This window comes from Loxodonta africana, unplaced genomic scaffold, assembly GCF_030014295.1.
Source record: "Loxodonta africana isolate mLoxAfr1 unplaced genomic scaffold, mLoxAfr1.hap2 scaffold_99, whole genome shotgun sequence".
In the NCBI taxonomy this organism is placed as follows: domain Eukaryota; kingdom Metazoa; phylum Chordata; class Mammalia; order Proboscidea; family Elephantidae; genus Loxodonta; species Loxodonta africana.
The window spans coordinates 598,044-619,572 of record NW_026975673.1 but is presented as its reverse complement, the minus strand read 5'-3'; the positions used below and the strand labels follow the sequence as shown (position 1 = coordinate 619,572).

The 21,529-nt window shown below is 49.4% G+C and overlaps 12 non-coding genes across 12 annotated transcripts; all 12 read right to left on the bottom strand.

The window, feature by feature from the left end:
* Window positions 1-1,202: 1,202 nt before the first annotated feature.
* Window positions 1,203-1,283, bottom strand: LOC135230355 (small nucleolar RNA SNORD115). Its single transcript, XR_010320999.1, has one exon. It is a non-coding gene; the product is annotated as a small nucleolar RNA SNORD115 (small nucleolar RNA).
* A 1,618-nt stretch (window positions 1,284-2,901) lies between these two features.
* Window positions 2,902-2,979, bottom strand: LOC135230306 (small nucleolar RNA SNORD115). The gene has a single exon (XR_010320951.1). It is a non-coding gene; the product is annotated as a small nucleolar RNA SNORD115 (small nucleolar RNA).
* Window positions 2,980-4,596: 1,617 nt separating this feature from the next.
* On the bottom strand, window positions 4,597-4,677 carry LOC135230354 (small nucleolar RNA SNORD115). Its single transcript, XR_010320998.1, has one exon. It is a non-coding gene; the product is annotated as a small nucleolar RNA SNORD115 (small nucleolar RNA).
* A 1,618-nt stretch (window positions 4,678-6,295) lies between these two features.
* LOC135230305 (small nucleolar RNA SNORD115) lies at window positions 6,296-6,373 on the bottom strand. Its single transcript, XR_010320950.1, has one exon. It is a non-coding gene; the product is annotated as a small nucleolar RNA SNORD115 (small nucleolar RNA).
* A 1,618-nt stretch (window positions 6,374-7,991) lies between these two features.
* On the bottom strand, window positions 7,992-8,072 carry LOC135230353 (small nucleolar RNA SNORD115). The gene has a single exon (XR_010320997.1). It is a non-coding gene; the product is annotated as a small nucleolar RNA SNORD115 (small nucleolar RNA).
* Window positions 8,073-9,690: 1,618 nt separating this feature from the next.
* On the bottom strand, window positions 9,691-9,768 carry LOC135230304 (small nucleolar RNA SNORD115). Its single transcript, XR_010320949.1, has one exon. It is a non-coding gene; the product is annotated as a small nucleolar RNA SNORD115 (small nucleolar RNA).
* Window positions 9,769-11,386: 1,618 nt separating this feature from the next.
* On the bottom strand, window positions 11,387-11,467 carry LOC135230352 (small nucleolar RNA SNORD115). The gene has a single exon (XR_010320996.1). It is a non-coding gene; the product is annotated as a small nucleolar RNA SNORD115 (small nucleolar RNA).
* Window positions 11,468-13,085: 1,618 nt separating this feature from the next.
* LOC135230303 (small nucleolar RNA SNORD115) lies at window positions 13,086-13,163 on the bottom strand. The gene has a single exon (XR_010320948.1). It is a non-coding gene; the product is annotated as a small nucleolar RNA SNORD115 (small nucleolar RNA).
* A 1,618-nt stretch (window positions 13,164-14,781) lies between these two features.
* Window positions 14,782-14,862, bottom strand: LOC135230351 (small nucleolar RNA SNORD115). The gene has a single exon (XR_010320995.1). It is a non-coding gene; the product is annotated as a small nucleolar RNA SNORD115 (small nucleolar RNA).
* Window positions 14,863-16,480: 1,618 nt separating this feature from the next.
* Window positions 16,481-16,558, bottom strand: LOC135230302 (small nucleolar RNA SNORD115). The gene has a single exon (XR_010320947.1). It is a non-coding gene; the product is annotated as a small nucleolar RNA SNORD115 (small nucleolar RNA).
* Window positions 16,559-18,176: 1,618 nt separating this feature from the next.
* Window positions 18,177-18,257, bottom strand: LOC111747965 (small nucleolar RNA SNORD115). Its single transcript, XR_002783909.2, has one exon. It is a non-coding gene; the product is annotated as a small nucleolar RNA SNORD115 (small nucleolar RNA).
* A 1,618-nt stretch (window positions 18,258-19,875) lies between these two features.
* Window positions 19,876-19,953, bottom strand: LOC135230301 (small nucleolar RNA SNORD115). The gene has a single exon (XR_010320946.1). It is a non-coding gene; the product is annotated as a small nucleolar RNA SNORD115 (small nucleolar RNA).
* Window positions 19,954-21,529: the final 1,576 nt, after the last annotated feature.

Genomic DNA, 21,529 nt, shown 5'->3' with positions numbered 1-21,529 from the left:
GCCATTGCTTAAGCCTGACTGATGTGTTGAAGGCAGCCAACTATGCGTCCACGGGCACTGTCCAATGTGTGCGGACTCCCGGGAAATGGCACCCAAGAGTCCCCAGCACCGGGGGATCTTCAAATCAGCTGGAGGACATTTGGAAAAGAATAGCTTTCCAAGAATTCTGCCAACACTTGTTAAAATTGCCACAGTCCTTCAACGCTTTCATTTCACCACTGAGCCATGGAGAGACACAATCGAATCTACCTCAGGCCCCAATAATCCCCAGAGAGGGAACACATCTCCTCCCGTATATCAAGCATCAGAGGATCCCGTGGGGCACACGGAAAAGGAGTTCTATGGAATCTCTACAAGATTCCAAAGATCTGTCAAGAAAATGATCTTTCCACATGTGGAAGGCAGCAGTTATGCCTGCATTGCCTGATTAGACTGTCAGCAGATCCTGACCTCCTGTGGTATGAACCTGAAACTAGTCATGACGCTCGCGACCCACGTACCGAATGGTATTGAGCCTGGCATTAGCTTTTTGACTCAGATAGTGGTGCTGCTGCCTTTTCTTGAATGCTACAGCGAGGTGTCAGGCTACTCCAGTCTTCATCCAATACCAAGATGTCTGGGAAAGAGGCCCTGGAGATCCTAAGAGTCCAGTCGCAACTGACACAGGCTTTCAACTAGGGCAAGTCTCTCTGGTTTCTCCAGTAGAGCTGCTACACACTCCCATCCCGTAAAGAGTTGAGAGTTGAAAATATTCTCAAACTTCCGTAGACATACCCGACTGGGAACCGGACTAGCAAAAATTACTCAAGTGGAAATTCTTCTAGGTTCCTGTGCTTCCTAACTATCCACCCGTGCATATCACCGCCACTTGGTCAATCGGTCAGGTCAAGCTCAAAGCAGGGGACACGTCTCAGCTTTTCCACAAAACCCGACTGCCTCTTGGGCTCCATTTTCACTTGTCTAAGTGTCACCAGAGACAAGGGAAAACCGCCGTCATTCACTCACCTTGAGTTCTTTCGGTGGTGAATCTCCTGAAAGCAGGTCTTTCGAAATGACAGAAAAAGACGAAAAGAGCCAAGGAATCAGCATGACCAGAATCGGTCAGGGAGGAGTTTTTGATCACTTGGTGGAGGAAAAAGGGATCCAAACGGGGGTCCCCTCTAAAGCAGATCATTAACGTTAGGGAAAAGGAGTTTCTCTCTGGGCCTCAGCGGGATCCTATTGAGCATGATTTTTATGTCATCATCTCTCTTCGAGACAAGTTGAGGTGTCTTCGTTGACCCGAGACATCTCAATCCCCGGGAGAAATCACCTGAGTCTTCAAGTTCCTCACCACCGATATCGTCCATCCAGCCCGCAATCACGCAGGATGAGAAGGTTCGCACGTCCTCTTCCGGTTTCCCGGGGAGTAGCTTGACCCTCATGAAAGCAGGAAAACAGGCTTCGACCTTGCAATCCTTTGAGGAAGGGCAAAGAAGCAAGTCAGACATCAGACGAGAGACATTCATTGCCTAACAGCTATGCTTTTTCCACATATAGCCCAAAAGAGGGACGAAATCAAGACACACACTTCTCGCCCATTAGTGAGACTGCTGACCCTTGACAGAAAGGCAGACGCGTGCCAGATCAAGACAAGGCATAGAGGACTCCGAATGGAGAAAAGTACTCAGGAAGTCCCAGCCAAGAACAGGCTATTCATTTGATCAGCCCCGGCTAATGTCTACGAGGAAGCCGAATCTGTGTCCACAGGCACGGATCCGTGCACGAGCACTTCCAGGAAATGACATCCAAGGGTTCCCAAAACTGGGGATCTTCAAATGAGCTGTGGGACACTCGGAAGAGGGCTTTCACCAAGAATTTGGCCCCAAATTCAACTAGGCATTTCCAGAGTTTGATTTCACCCTTGTGCCATGGAGAGACACAGTCCAGGCCACCTCATTCCCAAAGAATGGGAACACAGGGAACACATCTCCTCCTGTTTATCAACCATCAGAGGATTCCTTGGCACAAAGAGAGCAGGAGTCTTATGGAACCTCTACAGGATTCCAACGAACTCTGTAGGAACACTGATCTCTGCACATGTGCAAGGCAGCACTTACGCCTGCTTTCACTGTCTAGAGCTCCAGGGAAACATGACCTCCTGTGGCATCAACCTGAAAGTGCTCCTGACCCTCGTGTCCCCTTCACACCTGGCATCGACCCTGACTTTAGATTTTCTATGCAGCTATCTGTGCAGCTACCTTTACTTGAAAGCTGGAGCCAGCTATCAGACTACTGAGTCGCTCATCCAATTTCAAGATTCACGGGAAAAGCGTCCCGCAAATCCTGCGAGTCCAGCCGCAACTGACACACGCTTTCAATTACAGCAAGTTGACCAGTCTCCTGTAGAGCTCTGGGCCATTCACATCTCATAAATATCTTGGGAAAATACATTGTTCTAGTTGGCCGTTTCTCCCATTTCGGTAGGCCCTATCGGACTTGGACCCAGGCTATCGCAGACGACTCCAGCGCACATGTTTCAGCATTCTCTGATTCCTAAGTATCCACCCACGCACATCACCGCCACTTAGTCAACCAGGCAAGGTCAAGCAAACACCAGGGGACATGCCTCAGCCTTGTCAGCAAACCCTACTGCCTTTTGCGGTGTATCCTCACTTGCCTAAGTGTCAGATGGGGCCAGGGCAAATCACGGGAAATCCCTCACCTTTTGTCCTCGCAACGGTGAACTCCTCGGAGGCAGGTTGTGCTAAAGGACACAAAAAGAGGAAAAGAGCCAAGGAATCAGCCTGACCAAAATCGGCCACCCAGGTCTTTTGGATTACTTGGTGCAGGTGAAAGAAATCAAAATGGGAGTCCGCTCTAAAGAAGATCTGGAAGGCTGGGCCAAAGGACTTTCCCACAGGGCCTCAGCATAACCTCTCTGAGCATGATTTTTAGGTCATCATCTCTCTTCCAGACAGATTATGTCATCATTGACCCCAGCCATATCACTCCCCAGGAAAAATCCCCTGAGACCTGAAGATGCTTACCACAAATGTCTTCCTTCCACCCAGGAAGGACAGTGGATGAGAGCGTTCACACATCATCTTCCAGTTTCCCGGGCAGTTGGCTTGACCCCCATGAAAGCGGCACAAGAGACATCGACCTCACTAACCCTTTGAAAAGGGGAAATCAGTAAGACAGAGATCCCAGAAGAGAAACTCACTTCCCTAAGGCTAGGCTTTCAGCCAGACATTCGCGAACACATGGACAAAATCAAGACAGCTATTTGCAACCCACTGGGGAGTCTGCTGACCATGACAGAAGGAGAGAATCATGCAATATTCAGAAGAAGGCAGAGAGGTCTCTGGATGTAGCAGAAATTTACAGGAGGACCCAGGCAAAAGGAGCCTTTGCCATTGCTTAAGCCTGACTGATGTGTTGAAGGCAGCCAACTATGCGTCCACGGGCACTGTCCAATGTGTGCGGACTCCCGGGAAATGGCACCCAAGAGTCCCCAGCACCGGGGGATCTTCAAATCAGCTGGAGGACATTTGGAAAAGAATAGCTTTCCAAGAATTCTGCCAACACTTGTTAAAATTGCCACAGTCCTTCAACGCTTTCATTTCACCACTGAGCCATGGAGAGACACAATCGAATCTACCTCAGGCCCCAATAATCCCCAGAGAGGGAACACATCTCCTCCCGTATATCAAGCATCAGAGGATCCCGTGGGGCACACGGAAAAGGAGTTCTATGGAATCTCTACAAGATTCCAAAGATCTGTCAAGAAAATGATCTTTCCACATGTGGAAGGCAGCAGTTATGCCTGCATTGCCTGATTAGACTGTCAGCAGATCCTGACCTCCTGTGGTATGAACCTGAAACTAGTCATGACGCTCGCGACCCACGTACCGAATGGTATTGAGCCTGGCATTAGCTTTTTGACTCAGATAGTGGTGCTGCTGCCTTTTCTTGAATGCTACAGCGAGGTGTCAGGCTACTCCAGTCTTCATCCAATACCAAGATGTCTGGGAAAGAGGCCCTGGAGATCCTAAGAGTCCAGTCGCAACTGACACAGGCTTTCAACTAGGGCAAGTCTCTCTGGTTTCTCCAGTAGAGCTGCTACACACTCCCATCCCGTAAAGAGTTGAGAGTTGAAAATATTCTCAAACTTCCGTAGACATACCCGACTGGGAACCGGACTAGCAAAAATTACTCAAGTGGAAATTCTTCTAGGTTCCTGTGCTTCCTAACTATCCACCCGTGCATATCACCGCCACTTGGTCAATCGGTCAGGTCAAGCTCAAAGCAGGGGACACGTCTCAGCTTTTCCACAAAACCCGACTGCCTCTTGGGCTCCATTTTCACTTGTCTAAGTGTCACCAGAGACAAGGGAAAACCGCCGTCATTCACTCACCTTGAGTTCTTTCGGTGGTGAATCTCCTGAAAGCAGGTCTTTCGAAATGACAGAAAAAGACGAAAAGAGCCAAGGAATCAGCATGACCAGAATCGGTCAGGGAGGAGTTTTTGATCACTTGGTGGAGGAAAAAGGGATCCAAACGGGGGTCCCCTCTAAAGCAGATCATTAACGTTAGGGAAAAGGAGTTTCTCTCTGGGCCTCAGCGGGATCCTATTGAGCATGATTTTTATGTCATCATCTCTCTTCGAGACAAGTTGAGGTGTCTTCGTTGACCCGAGACATCTCAATCCCCGGGAGAAATCACCTGAGTCTTCAAGTTCCTCACCACCGATATCGTCCATCCAGCCCGCAATCACGCAGGATGAGAAGGTTCGCACGTCCTCTTCCGGTTTCCCGGGGAGTAGCTTGACCCTCATGAAAGCAGGAAAACAGGCTTCGACCTTGCAATCCTTTGAGGAAGGGCAAAGAAGTAAGTCAGACATCAGACGAGAGACATTCATTGCCTAACAGCTATGCTTTTTCCACATATAGCCCAAAAGAGGGACGAAATCAAGACACACACTTCTCGCCCATTAGTGAGACTGCTGACCCTTGACAGAAAGGCAGACGCGTGCCAGATCAAGACAAGGCATAGAGGACTCCGAATGGAGAAAAGTACTCAGGAAGTCCCAGCCAAGAACAGGCTATTCATTTGATCAGCCCCGGCTAATGTCTACGAGGAAGCCGAATCTGTGTCCACAGGCACGGATCCGTGCACGAGCACTTCCAGGAAATGACATCCAAGGGTTCCCAAAACTGGGGATCTTCAAATGAGCTGTGGGACACTCGGAAGAGGGCTTTCACCAAGAATTTGGCCCCAAATTCAACTAGGCATTTCCAGAGTTTGATTTCACCCTTGTGCCATGGAGAGACACAGTCCAGGCCACCTCATTCCCAAAGAATGGGAACACAGGGAACACATCTCCTCCTGTTTATCAACCATCAGAGGATTCCTTGGCACAAAGAGAGGAGGAGTCTTATGGAACCTCTACAGGATTCCAACGAACTCTGTAGGAACACTGATCTCTGCACATGTGCAAGGCAGCACTTACGCCTGCTTTCACTGTCTAGAGCTCCAGGGAAACATGACCTCCTGTGGCATCAACCTGAAAGTGCTCCTGACCCTCGTGTCCCCTTCACACCTGGCATCGACCCTGACTTTAGATTTTCTATGCAGTTATCTGTGCAGCTACCTTTACTTGAAAGCTGGAGCCAGCTATCAGACTACTGAGTCGCTCATCCAATTTCAAGATTCACGGGAAAAGCGCCCCGCAAATCCTGCGAGTCCAGCCGCAACTGACACACGCTTTCAATTACAGCAAGTTGACCAGTCTCCTGTAGAGCTCTGGGCCATTCACATCTCCTAAATATCTTGGGAAAATACATTGTTCTAGTTGGCCGTTTCTCCCATTTCGGTAGGCCCTATCGGACTTGGACCCAGGCTATCGCAGACGACTCCAGCGCACATGTTTCAGCATTCTCTGATTCCTAAGTATCCACCCACGCACATCACCGCCACTTAGTCAACCAGGCAAGGTCAAGCAAACACCAGGGGACATGCCTCAGCCTTGTCAGCAAACCCTACTGCCTTTTGCGGTGTATCCTCACTTGCCTAAGTGTCAGATGGGGCCAGGGCAAATCACGGGAAATCCCTCACCTTTTGTCCTCGCAACGGTGAACTCCTCGGAGGCAGGTTGTGCTAAAGGACACAAAAAGAGGAAAAGAGCCAAGGAATCAGCCTGACCAAAATCGGCCACCCAGGTCTTTTGGATTACTTGGTGCAGGTGAAAGAAATCAAAATGGGAGTCCGCTCTAAAGAAGATCTGGAAGGCTGGGCCAAAGGACTTTCCCACAGGGCCTCAGCATAACCTCTCTGAGCATGATTTTTAGGTCATCATCTCTCTTCCAGACAGATTATGTCATCATTGACCCCAGCCATATCACTCCCCAGGAAAAATCCCCTGAGACCTGAAGATGCTTACCACAAATGTCTTCCTTCCACCCAGGAAGGACAGTGGATGAGAGCGTTCACACATCATCTTCCAGGTTCCCGGGCAGTTGGCTTGACCCCCATGAAAGCGGCACAAGAGACATCGACCTCACTAACCCTTTGAAAAGGGGAAATCAGTAAGACAGAGATCCCAGAAGAGAAACTCACTTCCCTAAGGCTAGGCTTTCAGCCAGACATTCGCGAACACATGGACAAAATCAAGACAGCCATTTGCAACCCACTGGGGAGTCTGCTGACCCATGACAGAAGGAGAGAATCATGCAATATTCAGAAGAAGGCAGAGAGGTCTCTGGATGTAGCAGAAATTTACAGGAGGACCCAGGCAAAAGGAGCCTTTGCCATTGCTTAAGCCTGACTGATGTGTTGAAGGCAGCCAACTATGCGTCCACGGGCACTGTCCAATGTGTGCGGACTCCCGGGAAATGGCACCCAAGAGTCCCCAGCACCGGGGGATCTTCAAATCAGCTGGAGGACATTTGGAAAAGAATAGCTTTCCAAGAATTCTGCCAACACTTGTTAAAATTGCCACAGTCCTTCAACGCTTTCATTTCACCACTGAGCCATGGAGAGACACAATCGAATCTACCTCAGGCCCCAATAATCCCCAGAGAGGGAACACATCTCCTCCCGTACATCAAGCATCAGAGGATCCCGTGGGGCACACGGAAAAGGAGTTCTATGGAATCTCTACAAGATTCCAAAGATCTGTCAAGAAAATGATCTTTCCACATGTGGAAGGCAGCAGTTATGCCTGCATTGCCTGATTAGACTGTCAGCAGATCCTGACCTCCTGTGGTATGAACCTGAAACTAGTCATGACGCTCGCGACCCACGTACTGAATGGTATTGAGCCTGGCATTAGCTTTTTGACTCAGATAGTGGTACTGCTGCCTTTTCTTGAATGCTACAGCGAGGTGTCAGGCTACTCCAGTCTTCATCCAATACCAAGATGTCTGGGAAAGAGGCCCTGGAGATCCTAAGAGTCCAGTCGCAACTGACACAGGCTTTCAACTAGGGCAAGTCTCTCAGGTTTCTCCAGTAGAGCTGCTACACACTCCCATCCCGTAAAGAGTTGAGAGTTGAAAATATTCTCAAACTTCCGTAGACATACCCGACTGGGAACCGGACTAGCAAAAATTACTCAAGTGGAAATTCTTCTAGGTTCCTGTGCTTCCTAACTATCCACCCGTGCATATCACCGCCACTTGGTCAATCGGTCAGGTCAAGCTCAAAGCAGGGGACACGTCTCAGCTTTTCCACAAAACCCGACTGCCTCTTGGGCTCCATTTTCACTTGTCTAAGTGTCACCAGAGACAAGGGAAAACCGCCGTCATTCACTCACCTTGAGTTCTTTCGGTGGTGAATCTCCTGAAAGCAGGTCTTTCGAAATGACAGAAAAAGACGAAAAGAGCCAAGGAATCAGCATGACGACAATCGGTCAGGGAGGAGTTTTTGATCACTTGGTGGAGGAAAAAGGGATCCAAACGGGGGTCCCCTCTAAAGCAGATCATTAACGTTAGGGAAAAGGAGTTTCTCTCTGGGCCTCAGCGGGATCCTATTGAGCATGATTTTTATGTCATCATCTCTCTTCGAGACAAGTTGAGGTGTCTTCGTTGACCCGAGACATCTCAATCCCCGGGAGAAATCACCTGAGTCTTCAAGTTCCTCACCACCGATATCGTCCATCCAGCCCGCAATCACGCAGGATGAGAAGGTTCGCACATCCTCTTCCGGTGTCCCGGGGAGTAGCTTGACCCTCATGAAAGCAGGAAAACAGGCTTCGACCTTGCAATCCTTTGAGGAAGGGCAAAGAAGTGAGTCAGACATCAGACGAGAGACATTCATTGCCTAACAGCTATGCTTTTTCCACATATAGCCCAAAAGAGGGACGAAATCAAGACACACACTTCTCGCCCATTAGTGAGACTGCTGACCCTTGACAGAAAGGCAGACGCGTGCCAGATCAAGACAAGGCGTAGAGGACTCCGAATGGAGAAAAGTACTCAGGAAGTCCCAGCCAAGAACAGGCTATTCATTTGATCAGCCCCGGCTAATGTCTACGAGGAAGCCGAATCTGTGTCCACAGGCACGGATCCGTGCACGAGCACTTCCAGGAAATGACATCCAAGGGTTCCCAAAACTGGGGATCTTCAAATGAGCTGTGGGACACTCGGAAGAGGGCTTTCACCAAGAATTTGGCCCCAAATTCAACTAGGCATTTCCAGAGTTTGATTTCACCCTTGTGCCATGGAGAGACACAGTCCAGGCCACCTCATTCCCAAAGAATGGGAACACAGGGAACACATCTCCTCCTGTTTATCAACCATCAGAGGATTCCTTGGCACAAAGAGAGCAGGAGTCTTATGGAACCTCTACAGGATTCCAACGAACTCTGTAGGAACACTGATCTCTGCACATGTGCAAGGCAGCACTTACGCCTGCTTTCACTGTCTAGAGCTCCAGGGAAACATGACCTCCTGTGGCATCAACCTGAAAGTGCTCCTGACCCTCGTGTCCCCTTCACACCTGGCATCGACCCTGACTTTAGATTTTCTATGCAGTTATCTGTGCAGCTACCTTTACTTGAAAGCTGGAGCCAGCTATCAGACTACTGAGTCGCTCATCCAATTTCAAGATTCACGGGAAAAGCGCCCCGCAAATCCTGCGAGTCCAGCCGCAACTGACACACGCTTTCAATTACAGCAAGTTGACCAGTCTCCTGTAGAGCTCTGGGCCATTCACATCTCCTAAATATCTTGGGAAAATACATTGTTCTAGTTGGCCGTTTCTCCCATTTCGGTAGGCCCTATCGGACTTGGACCCAGGCTATCGCAGACGACTCCAGCGCACATGTTTCAGCATTCTCTGATTCCTAAGTATCCACCCACGCACATCACCGCCACTTAGTCAACCAGGCAAGGTCAAGCAAACACCAGGGGACATGCCTCAGCCTTGTCAGCAAACCCTACTGCCTTTTGCGGTGTATCCTCACTTGCCTAAGTGTCAGATGGGGCCAGGGCAAATCACGGGAAATCCCTCACCTTTTGTCCTCGCAACGGTGAACTCCTCGGAGGCAGGTTGTGCTAAAGGACACAAAAAGAGGAAAAGAGCCAAGGAATCAGCCTGACCAAAATCGGCCACCCAGGTCTTTTGGATTACTTGGTGCAGGTGAAAGAAATCAAAATGGGAGTCCGCTCTAAAGAAGATCTGGAAGGCTGGGCCAAAGGACTTTCCCACAGGGCCTCAGCATAACCTCTCTGAGCATGATTTTTAGGTCATCATCTCTCTTCCAGACAGATTATGTCATCATTGACCCCAGCCATATCACTCCCCAGGAAAAATCCCCTGAGACCTGAAGATGCTTACCACAAATGTCTTCCTTCCACCCAGGAAGGACAGTGGATGAGAGCGTTCACACATCATCTTCCAGTTTCCCGGGCAGTTGGCTTGACCCCCATGAAAGCGGCACAAGAGACATCGACCTCACTAACCCTTTGAAAAGGGGAAATCAGTAAGACAGAGATCCCAGAAGAGAAACTCACTTCCCTAAGGCTAGGCTTTCAGCCAGACATTCGCGAACACATGGACAAAATCAAGACAGCTATTTGCAACCCACTGGGGAGTCTGCTGACCCATGACAGAAGGAGAGAATCATGCAATATTCAGAAGAAGGCAGAGAGGTCTCTGGATGTAGCAGAAATTTACAGGAGGACCCAGGCAAAAGGAGCCTTTGCCATTGCTTAAGCCTGACTGATGTGTTGAAGGCAGCCAACTATGCGTCCACGGGCACTGTCCAATGTGTGCGGACTCCCGGGAAATGGCACCCAAGAGTCCCCAGCACCGGGGGATCTTCAAATCAGCTGGAGGACATTTGGAAAAGAATAGCTTTCCAAGAATTCTGCCAACACTTGTTAAAATTGCCACAGTCCTTCAACGCTTTCATTTCACCACTGAGCCATGGAGAGACACAATCGAATCTACCTCAGGCCCCAATAATCCCCAGAGAGGGAACACATCTCCTCCCATATATCAAGCATCAGAGGATCCCGTGGGGCACACGGAAAAGGAGTTCTATGGAATCTCTACAAGATTCCAAAGATCTGTCAAGAAAATGATCTTTCCACATGTGGAAGGCAGCAGTTATGCCTGCATTGCCTGATTAGACTGTCAGCAGATCCTGACCTCCTGTGGTATGAACCTGAAACTAGTCATGACGCTCGCGACCCACGTACCGAATGGTATTGAGCCTGGCATTAGCTTTTTGACTCAGATAGTGGTGCTGCTGCCTTTTCTTGAATGCTACAGCGAGGTGTCAGGCTACTCCAGTCTTCATCCAATACCAAGATGTCTGGGAAAGAGGCCCTGGAGATCCTAAGAGTCCAGTCGCAACTGACACAGGCTTTCAACTAGGGCAAGTCTCTCTGGTTTCTCCAGTAGAGCTGCTACACACTCCCATCCCGTAAAGAGTTGAGAGTTGAAAATATTCTCAAACTTCCGTAGACATACCCGACTGGGAACCGGACTAGCAAAAATTACTCAAGTGGAAATTCTTCTAGGTTCCTGTGCTTCCTAACTATCCACCCGTGCATATCACCGCCACTTGGTCAATCGGTCAGGTCAAGCTCAAAGCAGGGGACACGTCTCAGCTTTTCCACAAAACCCGACTGCCTCTTGGGCTCCATTTTCACTTGTCTAAGTGTCACCAGAGACAAGGGAAAACCGCCGTCATTCACTCACCTTGAGTTCTTTCGGTGGTGAATCTCCTGAAAGCAGGTCTTTCGAAATGACAGAAAAAGACGAAAAGAGCCAAGGAATCAGCATGACCAGAATCGGTCAGGGAGGAGTTTTTGATCACTTGGTGGAGGAAAAAGGGATCCAAACGGGGGTCCCCTCTAAAGCAGATCATTAACGTTAGGGAAAAGGAGTTTCTCTCTGGGCCTCAGCGGGATCCTATTGAGCATGATTTTTATGTCATCATCTCTCTTCGAGACAAGTTGAGGTGTCTTCGTTGACCCGAGACATCTCAATCCCCGGGAGAAATCACCTGAGTCTTCAAGTTCCTCACCACCGATATCGTCCATCCAGCCCGCAATCACGCAGGATGAGAAGGTTCGCACATCCTCTTCCGGTGTCCCGGGGAGTAGCTTGACCCTCATGAAAGCAGGAAAACAGGCTTCGACCTTGCAATCCTTTGAGGAAGGGCAAAGAAGTGAGTCAGACATCAGACGAGAGACATTCATTGCCTAACAGCTATGCTTTTTCCACATATAGCCCAAAAGAGGGACGAAATCAAGACACACACTTCTCGCCCATTAGTGAGACTGCTGACCCTTGACAGAAAGGCAGACGCGTGCCAGATCAAGACAAGGCGTAGAGGACTCCGAATGGAGAAAAGTACTCAGGAAGTCCCAGCCAAGAACAGGCTATTCATTTGATCAGCCCCGGCTAATGTCTACGAGGAAGCCGAATCTGTGTCCACAGGCACGGATCCGTGCACGAGCACTTCCAGGAAATGACATCCAAGGGTTCCCAAAACTGGGGATCTTCAAATGAGCTGTGGGACACTCGGAAGAGGGCTTTCACCAAGAATTTGGCCCCAAATTCAACTAGGCATTTCCAGAGTTTGATTTCACCCTTGTGCCATGGAGAGACACAGTCCAGGCCACCTCATTCCCAAAGAATGGGAACACAGGGAACACATCTCCTCCTGTTTATCAACCATCAGAGGATTCCTTGGCACAAAGAGAGCAGGAGTCTTATGGAACCTCTACAGGATTCCAACGAACTCTGTAGGAACACTGATCTCTGCACATGTGCAAGGCAGCACTTACGCCTGCTTTCACTGTCTAGAGCTCCAGGGAAACATGACCTCCTGTGGCATCAACCTGAAAGTGCTCCTGACCCTCGTGTCCCCTTCACACCTGGCATCGACCCTGACTTTAGATTTTCTATGCAGTTATCTGTGCAGCTACCTTTACTTGAAAGCTGGAGCCAGCTATCAGACTACTGAGTCGCTCATCCAATTTCAAGATTCACGGGAAAAGCGTCCCGCAAATCCTGCGAGTCCAGCCGCAACTGACACACGCTTTCAATTACAGCAAGTTGACCAGTCTCCTGTAGAGCTCTGGGCCATTCACATCTCCTAAATATCTTGGGAAAATACATTGTTCTAGTTGGCCGTTTCTCCCATTTCGGTAGGCCCTATCGGACTTGGACCCAGGCTATCGCAGACGACTCCAGCGCACATGTTTCAGCATTCTCTGATTCCGAAGTATCCACCCACGCACATCACCGCCACTTAGTCAACCAGGCAAGGTCAAGCAAACACCAGGGGACATGCCTCAGCCTTGTCAGCAAACCCTACTGCCTTTTGCGGTGTATCCTCACTTGCCTAAGTGTCAGATGGGGCCAGGGCAAATCACGGGAAATCCCTCACCTTTTGTCCTCGCAACGGTGAACTCCTCGGAGGCAGGTTGTGCTAAAGGACACAAAAAGAGGAAAAGAGCCAAGGAATCAGCCTGACCAAAATCGGCCACCCAGGTCTTTTGGATTACTTGGTGCAGGTGAAAGAAATCAAAATGGGAGTCCGCTCTAAAGAAGATCTGGAAGGCTGGGCCAAAGGACTTTCCCACAGGGCCTCAGCATAACCTCTCTGAGCATGATTTTTAGGTCATCATCTCTCTTCCAGACAGATTATGTCATCATTGACCCCAGCCATATCACTCCCCAGGAAAAATCCCCTGAGACCTGAAGATGCTTACCACAAATGTCTTCCTTCCACCCAGGAAGGACAGTGGATGAGAGCGTTCACACATCATCTTCCAGTTTCCCGGGCAGTTGGCTTGACCCCCATGAAAGCGGCACAAGAGACATCGACCTCACTAACCCTTTGAAAAGGGGAAATCAGTAAGACAGAGATCCCAGAAGAGAAACTCACTTCCCTAAGGCTAGGCTTTCAGCCAGACATTCGCGAACACATGGACAAAATCAAGACAGCCATTTGCAACCCACTGGGGAGTCTGCTGACCCATGACAGAAGGAGAGAATCATGCAATATTCAGAAGAAGGCAGAGAGGTCTCTGGATGTAGCACAAATTTACAGGAGGACCCAGGCAAAAGGAGCCTTTGCCATTGCTTAAGCCTGACTGATGTGTTGAAGGCAGCCAACTATGCGTCCACGGGCACTGTCCAATGTGTGCGGACTCCCGGGAAATGGCACCCAAGAGTCCCCAGCACCGGGGGATCTTCAAATCAGCTGGAGGACATTTGGAAAAGAATAGCTTTCCAAGAATTCTGCCAACACTTGTTAAAATTGCCACAGTCCTTCAACGCTTTCATTTCACCACTGAGCCATGGAGAGACACAATCGAATCTACCTCAGGCCCCAATAATCCCCAGAGAGGGAACACATCTCCTCCCATATATCAAGCATCAGAGGATCCCGTGGGGCACACGGAAAAGGAGTTCTATGGAATCTCTACAAGATTCCAAAGATCTGTCAAGAAAATGATCTTTCCACATGTGGAAGGCAGCAGTTATGCCTGCATTGCCTGATTAGACTGTCAGCAGATCCTGACCTCCTGTGGTATGAACCTGAAACTAGTCATGACGCTCGCGACCCACGTACCGAATGGTATTGAGCCTGGCATTAGCTTTTTGACTCAGATAGTGGTGCTGCTGCCTTTTCTTGAATGCTACAGCGAGGTGTCAGGCTACTCCAGTCTTCATCCAATACCAAGATGTCTGGGAAAGAGGCCCTGGAGATCCTAAGAGTCCAGTCGCAACTGACACAGGCTTTCAACTAGGGCAAGTCTCTCTGGTTTCTCCAGTAGAGCTGCTACACACTCCCATCCCGTAAAGAGTTGAGAGTTGAAAATATTCTCAAACTTCCGTAGACATACCCGACTGGGAACCGGACTAGCAAAAATTACTCAAGTGGAAATTCTTCTAGGTTCCTGTGCTTCCTAACTATCCACCCGTGCATATCACCGCCACTTGGTCAATCGGTCAGGTCAAGCTCAAAGCAGGGGACACGTCTCAGCTTTTCCACAAAACCCGACTGCCTCTTGGGCTCCATTTTCACTTGTCTAAGTGTCACCAGAGACAAGGGAAAACCGCCGTCATTCACTCACCTTGAGTTCTTTCGGTGGTGAATCTCCTGAAAGCAGGTCTTTCGAAATGACAGAAAAAGACGAAAAGAGCCAAGGAATCAGCATGACCAGAATCGGTCAGGGAGGAGTTTTTGATCACTTGGTGGAGGAAAAAGGGATCCAAACGGGGGTCCCCTCTAAAGCAGATCATTAACGTTAGGGAAAAGGAGTTTCTCTCTGGGCCTCAGCGGGATCCTATTGAGCATGATTTTTATGTCATCATCTCTCTTCGAGACAAGTTGAGGTGTCTTCGTTGACCCGAGACATCTCAATCCCCGGGAGAAATCACCTGAGTCTTCAAGTTCCTCACCACCGATATCGTCCATCCAGCCCGCAATCACGCAGGATGAGAAGGTTCGCACATCCTCTTCCGGTTTCCCGGGGAGTAGCTTGACCCTCATGAAAGCAGGAAAACAGGCTTCGACCTTGCAATCCTTTGAGGAAGGGCAAAGAAGTAAGTCAGACATCAGACGAGAGACATTCATTGCCTAACAGCTATGCTTTTTCCACATATAGCCCAAAAGAGGGACGAAATCAAGACACACACTTCTCGCCCATTAGTGAGACTGCTGACCCTTGACAGAAAGGCAGACGCGTGCCAGATCAAGACAAGGCATAGAGGACTCCGAATGGAGAAAAGTACTCAGGAAGTCCCAGCCAAGAACAGGCTATTCATTTGATCAGCCCCGGCTAATGTCTACGAGGAAGCCGAATCTGTGTCCACAGGCACGGATCCGTGCACGAGCACTTCCAGGAAATGACATCCAAGGGTTCCCAAAACTGGGGATCTTCAAATGAGCTGTGGGACACTCGGAAGAGGGCTTTCACCAAGAATTTGGCCCCAAATTCAACTAGGCATTTCCAGAGTTTGATTTCACCCTTGTGCCATGGAGAGACACAGTCCAGGCCACCTCATTCCCAAAGAATGGGAACACAGGGAACACATCTCCTCCTGTTTATCAACCATCAGAGGATTCCTTGGCACAAAGAGAGCAGGAGTCTTATGGAACCTCTACAGGATTCCAACGAACTCTGTAGGAACACTGATCTCTGCACATGTGCAAGGCAGCACTTACGCCTGCTTTCACTGTCTAGAGCTCCAGGGAAACATGACCTCCTGTGGCATCAACCTGAAAGTGCTCCTGACCCTCGTGTCCCCTTCACACCTGGCATCGACCCTGACTTTAGATTTTCTATGCAGTTATCTGTGCAGCTACCTTTACTTGAAAGCTGGAGCCAGCTATCAGACTACTGAGTCGCTCATCCAATTTCAAGATTCACGGGAAAAGCGCCCCGCAAATCCTGCGAGTCCAGCCGCAACTGACACACGCTTTCAATTACAGCAAGTTGACCAGTCTCCTGTAGAGCTCTGGGCCATTCACATCTCCTAAATATCTTGGGAAAATACATTGTTCTAGTTGGCCGTTTCTCCCATTTCGGTAGGCCCTATCGGACTTGGACCCAGGCTATCGCAGACGACTCCAGCGCACATGTTTCAGCATTCTCTGATTCCGAAGTATCCACCCACGCACATCACCGCCACTTAGTCAACCAGGCAAGGTCAAGCAAACACCAGGGGACATGCCTCAGCCTTGTCAGCAAACCCTACTGCCTTTTGCGGTGTATCCTCACTTGCCTAAGTGTCAGATGGGGCCAGGGCAAATCACGGGAAATCCCTCACCTTTTGTCCTCGCAACGGTGAACTCCTCGGAGGCAGGTTGTGCTAAAGGACACAAAAAGAGGAAAAGAGCCAAGGAATCAGCCTGACCAAAATCGGCCACCCAGGTCTTTTGGATTACTTGGTGCAGGTGAAAGAAATCAAAATGGGAGTCCGCTCTAAAGAAGATCTGGAAGGCTGGGCCAAAGGACTTTCCCACAGGGCCTCAGCATAACCTCTCTGAGCATGATTTTTAGGTCATCATCTCTCTTCCAGACAGATTATGTCATCATTGACCCCAGCCATATCACTCCCCAGGAAAAATCCCCTGAGACCTGAAGATGCTTACCACAAATGTCTTCCTTCCACCCAGGAAGGACAGTGGATGAGAGCGTTCACACATCATCTTCCAGTTTCCCGGGCAGTTGGCTTGACCCCCATGAAAGCGGCACAAGAGACATCGACCTCACTAACCCTTTGAAAAGGGGAAATCAGTAAGACAGAGATCCCAGAAGAGAAACTCACTTCCCTAAGGCTAGGCTTTCAGCCAGACATTCGCGAACACATGGACAAAATCAAGACAGCCATTTGCAACCCACTGGGGAGTCTGCTGACCCATGACAGCAGGAGAGAATCATGCAATATTCAGAAGAAGGCAGAGAGGTCTCTGGATGTAGCAGAAATTTACAGGAGGACCCAGGCAAAAGGAGCCTTTGCCATTGCTTAAGCCTGACTGATGTGTTGAAGGCAGCCAACTATGCGTCCACGGGCACTGTCCAATGTGTGCGGACTCCCGGGAAATGGCACCCAAGAGTCCCCAGCACCGGGGGATCTTCAAATCAGCTGGAGGACATTTGGAAAAGAATAGCTTTCCAAGAATTCTGCCAACACTTGTTAAAATTGCCACAGTCCTTCAACGCTTTCATTTCACCACTGAGCCATGGAGAGACACAATCGAATCTACCTCAGGCCCCAATAATCCCCAGAGAGGGAACACATCTCCTCCCGTATATCAAGCATCAGAGGATCCCGTGGGGCACACGGAAAAGGAGTTCTATGGAATCTCTACAAGATTCCAAAGATCTGTCAAGAAAATGATCTTTCCACATGTGGAAGGCAGCAGTTATGCCTGCATTGCCTGATTAGACTGTCAGCAGATCCTGACCTCCTGTGGTATGAACCTGAAACTAGTCATGACGCTCGCGACCCACGTACCGAATGGTATTGAGCCTGGCATTAGCTTTTTGACTCAGATAGTGGTGCTGCTGCCTTTTCTTGAATGCTACAGCGAGGTGTCAGGCTACTCCAGTCTTCATCCAATACCAAGATGTCTGGGAAAGAGGCCCTGGAGATCCTAAGAGTCCAGTCGCAACTGACACAGGCTTTCAACTAGGGCAAGTCTCTCTGGTTTCTCCAGTAGAGCTGCTACACACTCCCATCCCGTAAAGAGTTGAGAGTTGAAAATATTCTCAAACTTCCGTAGACATACCCGACTGGGAACCGGACTAGCAAAAATTACTCAAGTGGAAATTCTTCTAGGTTCCTGTGCTTCCTAACTATCCACCCGTGCATATCACCGCCACTTGGTCAATCGGTCAGGTCAAGCTCAAAGCAGGGGACACGTCTCAGCTTTTCCACAAAACCCGACTGCCTCTTGGGCTCCATTTTCACTTGTCTAAGTGTCACCAGAGACAAGGGAAAACCGCCGTCATTCACTCACCTTGAGTTCTTTCGGTGGTGAATCTCCTGAAAGCAGGTCTTTCGAAATGACAGAAAAAGACGAAAAGAGCCAAGGAATCAGCATGACCAGAATCGGTCAGGGAGGAGTTTTTGATCACTTGGTGGAGGAAAAAGGGATCCAAACGGGGGTCCCCTCTAAAGCAGATCATTAACGTTAGGGAAAAGGAGTTTCTCTCTGGGCCTCAGCGGGATCCTATTGAGCATGATTTTTATGTCATCATCTCTCTTCGAGACAAGTTGAGGTGTCTTCGTTGACCCGAGACATCTCAATCCCCGGGAGAAATCACCTGAGTCTTCAAGTTCCTCACCACCGATATCGTCCATCCAGCCCGCAATCACGCAGGATGAGAAGGTTCGCACATCCTCTTCCGGTGTCCCGGGGAGTAGCTTGACCCTCATGAAAGCAGGAAAACAGGCTTCGACCTTGCAATCCTTTGAGGAAGGGCAAAGAAGTGAGTCAGACATCAGACGAGAGACATTCATTGCCTAACAGCTATGCTTTTTCCACATATAGCCCAAAAGAGGGACGAAATCAAGACACACACTTCTCGCCCATTAGTGAGACTGCTGACCCTTGACAGAAAGGCAGACGCGTGCCAGATCAAGACAAGGCGTAGAGGACTCCGAATGGAGAAAAGTACTCAGGAAGTCCCAGCCAAGAACAGGCTATTCATTTGATCAGCCCCGGCTAATGTCTACGAGGAAGCCGAATCTGTGTCCACAGGCACGGATCCGTGCACGAGCACTTCCAGGAAATGACATCCAAGGGTTCCCAAAACTGGGGATCTTCAAATGAGCTGTGGGACACTCGGAAGAGGGCTTTCACCAAGAATTTGGCCCCAAATTCAACTAGGCATTTCCAGAGTTTGATTTCACCCTTGTGCCATGGAGAGACACAGTCCAGGCCACCTCATTCCCAAAGAATGGGAACACAGGGAACACATCTCCTCCTGTTTATCAACCATCAGAGGATTCCTTGGCACAAAGAGAGCAGGAGTCTTATGGAACCTCTACAGGATTCCAACGAACTCTGTAGGAACACTGATCTCTGCACATGTGCAAGGCAGCACTTACGCCTGCTTTCACTGTCTAGAGCTCCAGGGAAACATGACCTCCTGTGGCATCAACCTGAAAGTGCTCCTGACCCTCGTGTCCCCTTCACACCTGGCATCGACCCTGACTTTAGATTTTCTATGCAGTTATCTGTGCAGCTACCTTTACTTGAAAGCTGGAGCCAGCTATCAGACTACTGAGTCGCTCATCCAATTTCAAGATTCACGGGAAAAGCGCCCCGCAAATCCTGCGAGTCCAGCCGCAACTGACACACGCTTTCAATTACAGCAAGTTGACCAGTCTCCTGTAGAGCTCTGGGCCATTCACATCTCCTAAATATCTTGGGAAAATACATTGTTCTAGTTGGCCGTTTCTCCCATTTCGGTAGGCCCTATCGGACTTGGACCCAGGCTATCGCAGACGACTCCAGCGCACATGTTTCAGCATTCTCTGATTCCGAAGTATCCACCCACGCACATCACCGCCACTTAGTCAACCAGGCAAGGTCAAGCAAACACCAGGGGACATGCCTCAGCCTTGTCAGCAAACCCTACTGCCTTTTGCGGTGTATCCTCACTTGCCTAAGTGTCAGATGGGGCCAGGGCAAATCACGGGAAATCCCTCACCTTTTGTCCTCGCAACGGTGAACTCCTCGGAGGCAGGTTGTGCTAAAGGACACAAAAAGAGGAAAAGAGCCAAGGAATCAGCCTGACCAAAATCGGCCACCCAGGTCTTTTGGATTACTTGGTGCAGGTGAAAGAAATCAAAATGGGAGTCCGCTCTAAAGAAGATCTGGAAGGCTGGGCCAAAGGACTTTCCCACAGGGCCTCAGCATAACCTCTCTGAGCATGATTTTTAGGTCATCATCTCTCTTCCAGACAGATTATGTCATCATTGACCCCAGCCATATCACTCCCCAGGAAAAATCCCCTGAGACCTGAAGATGCTTACCACAAATGTCTTCCTTCCACCCAGGAAGGACAGTGGATGAGAGCGTTCACACATCATCTTCCAGTTTCCCGGGCAGTTGGCTTGACCCCCATGAAAGCGGCACAAGAGACATCGACCTCACTAACCCTTTGAAAAGGGGAAATCAGTAAGACAGAGATCCCAGAAGAGAAACTCACTTCCCTAAGGCTAGGCTTTCAGCCAGACATTCGCGAACACATGGACAAAATCAAGACAGCTATTTGCAACCCACTGGGGAGTCTGCTGACCCATGACAGAAGGAGAGAATCATGCAATATTCAGAAGAAGGCAGAGAGGTCTCTGGATGTAGCAGAAATTTACAGGAGGACCCAGGCAAAAGGAGCCTTTGCCATTGCTTAAGCCTGACTGATGTGTTGAAGGCAGCCAACTATGCGTCCACGGGCACTGTCCAATGTGTGCGGACTCCCGGGAAATGGCACCCAAGAGTCCCCAGCACCGGGGGATCTTCAAATCAGCTGGAGGACATTTGGAAAAGAATAGCTTTCCAAGAATTCTGCCAACACTTGTTAAAATTGCCACAGTCCTTCAACGCTTTCATTTCACCACTGAGCCATGGAGAGACACAATCGAATCTACCTCAGGCCCCAATAATCCCCAGAGAGGGAACACATCTCCTCCCGTATATCAAGCATCAGAGGATCCCGTGGGGCACACAGAAAAGGAGTTCTATGGAATCTCTACAAGATTCCAAAGATCTGTCAAGAAAATGATCTTTCCACATGTGGAAGGCAGCAGTTATGCCTGCATTGCCTGATTAGACTGTCAGCAGATCCTGACCTCCTGTGGTATGAACCTGAAACTAGTCATGACGCTCGCGACCCACGTACCGAATGGTATTGAGCCTGGCATTAGCTTTTTGACTCAGATAGTGGTGCTGCTGCCTTTTCTTGAATGCTACAGCGAGGTGTCAGGCTACTCCAGTCTTCATCCAATACCAAGATGTCTGGGAAAGAGGCCCTGGAGATCCTAAGAGTCCAGTCGCAACTGACACAGGCTTTCAACTAGGGCAAGTCTCTCTGGTTTCTCCAGTAGAGCTGCTACACACTCCCATCCCGTAAAGAGTTGAGAGTTGAAAATATTCTCAAACTTCCGTAGACATACCCGACTGGGAACCGGACTAGCAAAAATTACTCAAGTGGAAATTCTTCTAGGTTCCTGTGCTTCCTAACTATCCACCCGTGCATATCACCGCCACTTGGTCAATCGGTCAGGTCAAGCTCAAAGCAGGGGACACGTCTCAGCTTTTCCACAAAACCCGACTGCCTCTTGGGCTCCATTTTCACTTGTCTAAGTGTCACCAGAGACAAGGGAAAACCGCCGTCATTCACTCACCTTGAGTTCTTTCGGTGGTGAATCTCCTGAAAGCAGGTCTTTCGAAATGACAGAAAAAGACGAAAAGAGCCAAGGAATCAGCATGACCAGAATCGGTCAGGGAGGAGTTTTTGATCACTTGGTGGAGGAAAAAGGGATCCAAACGGGGGTCCCCT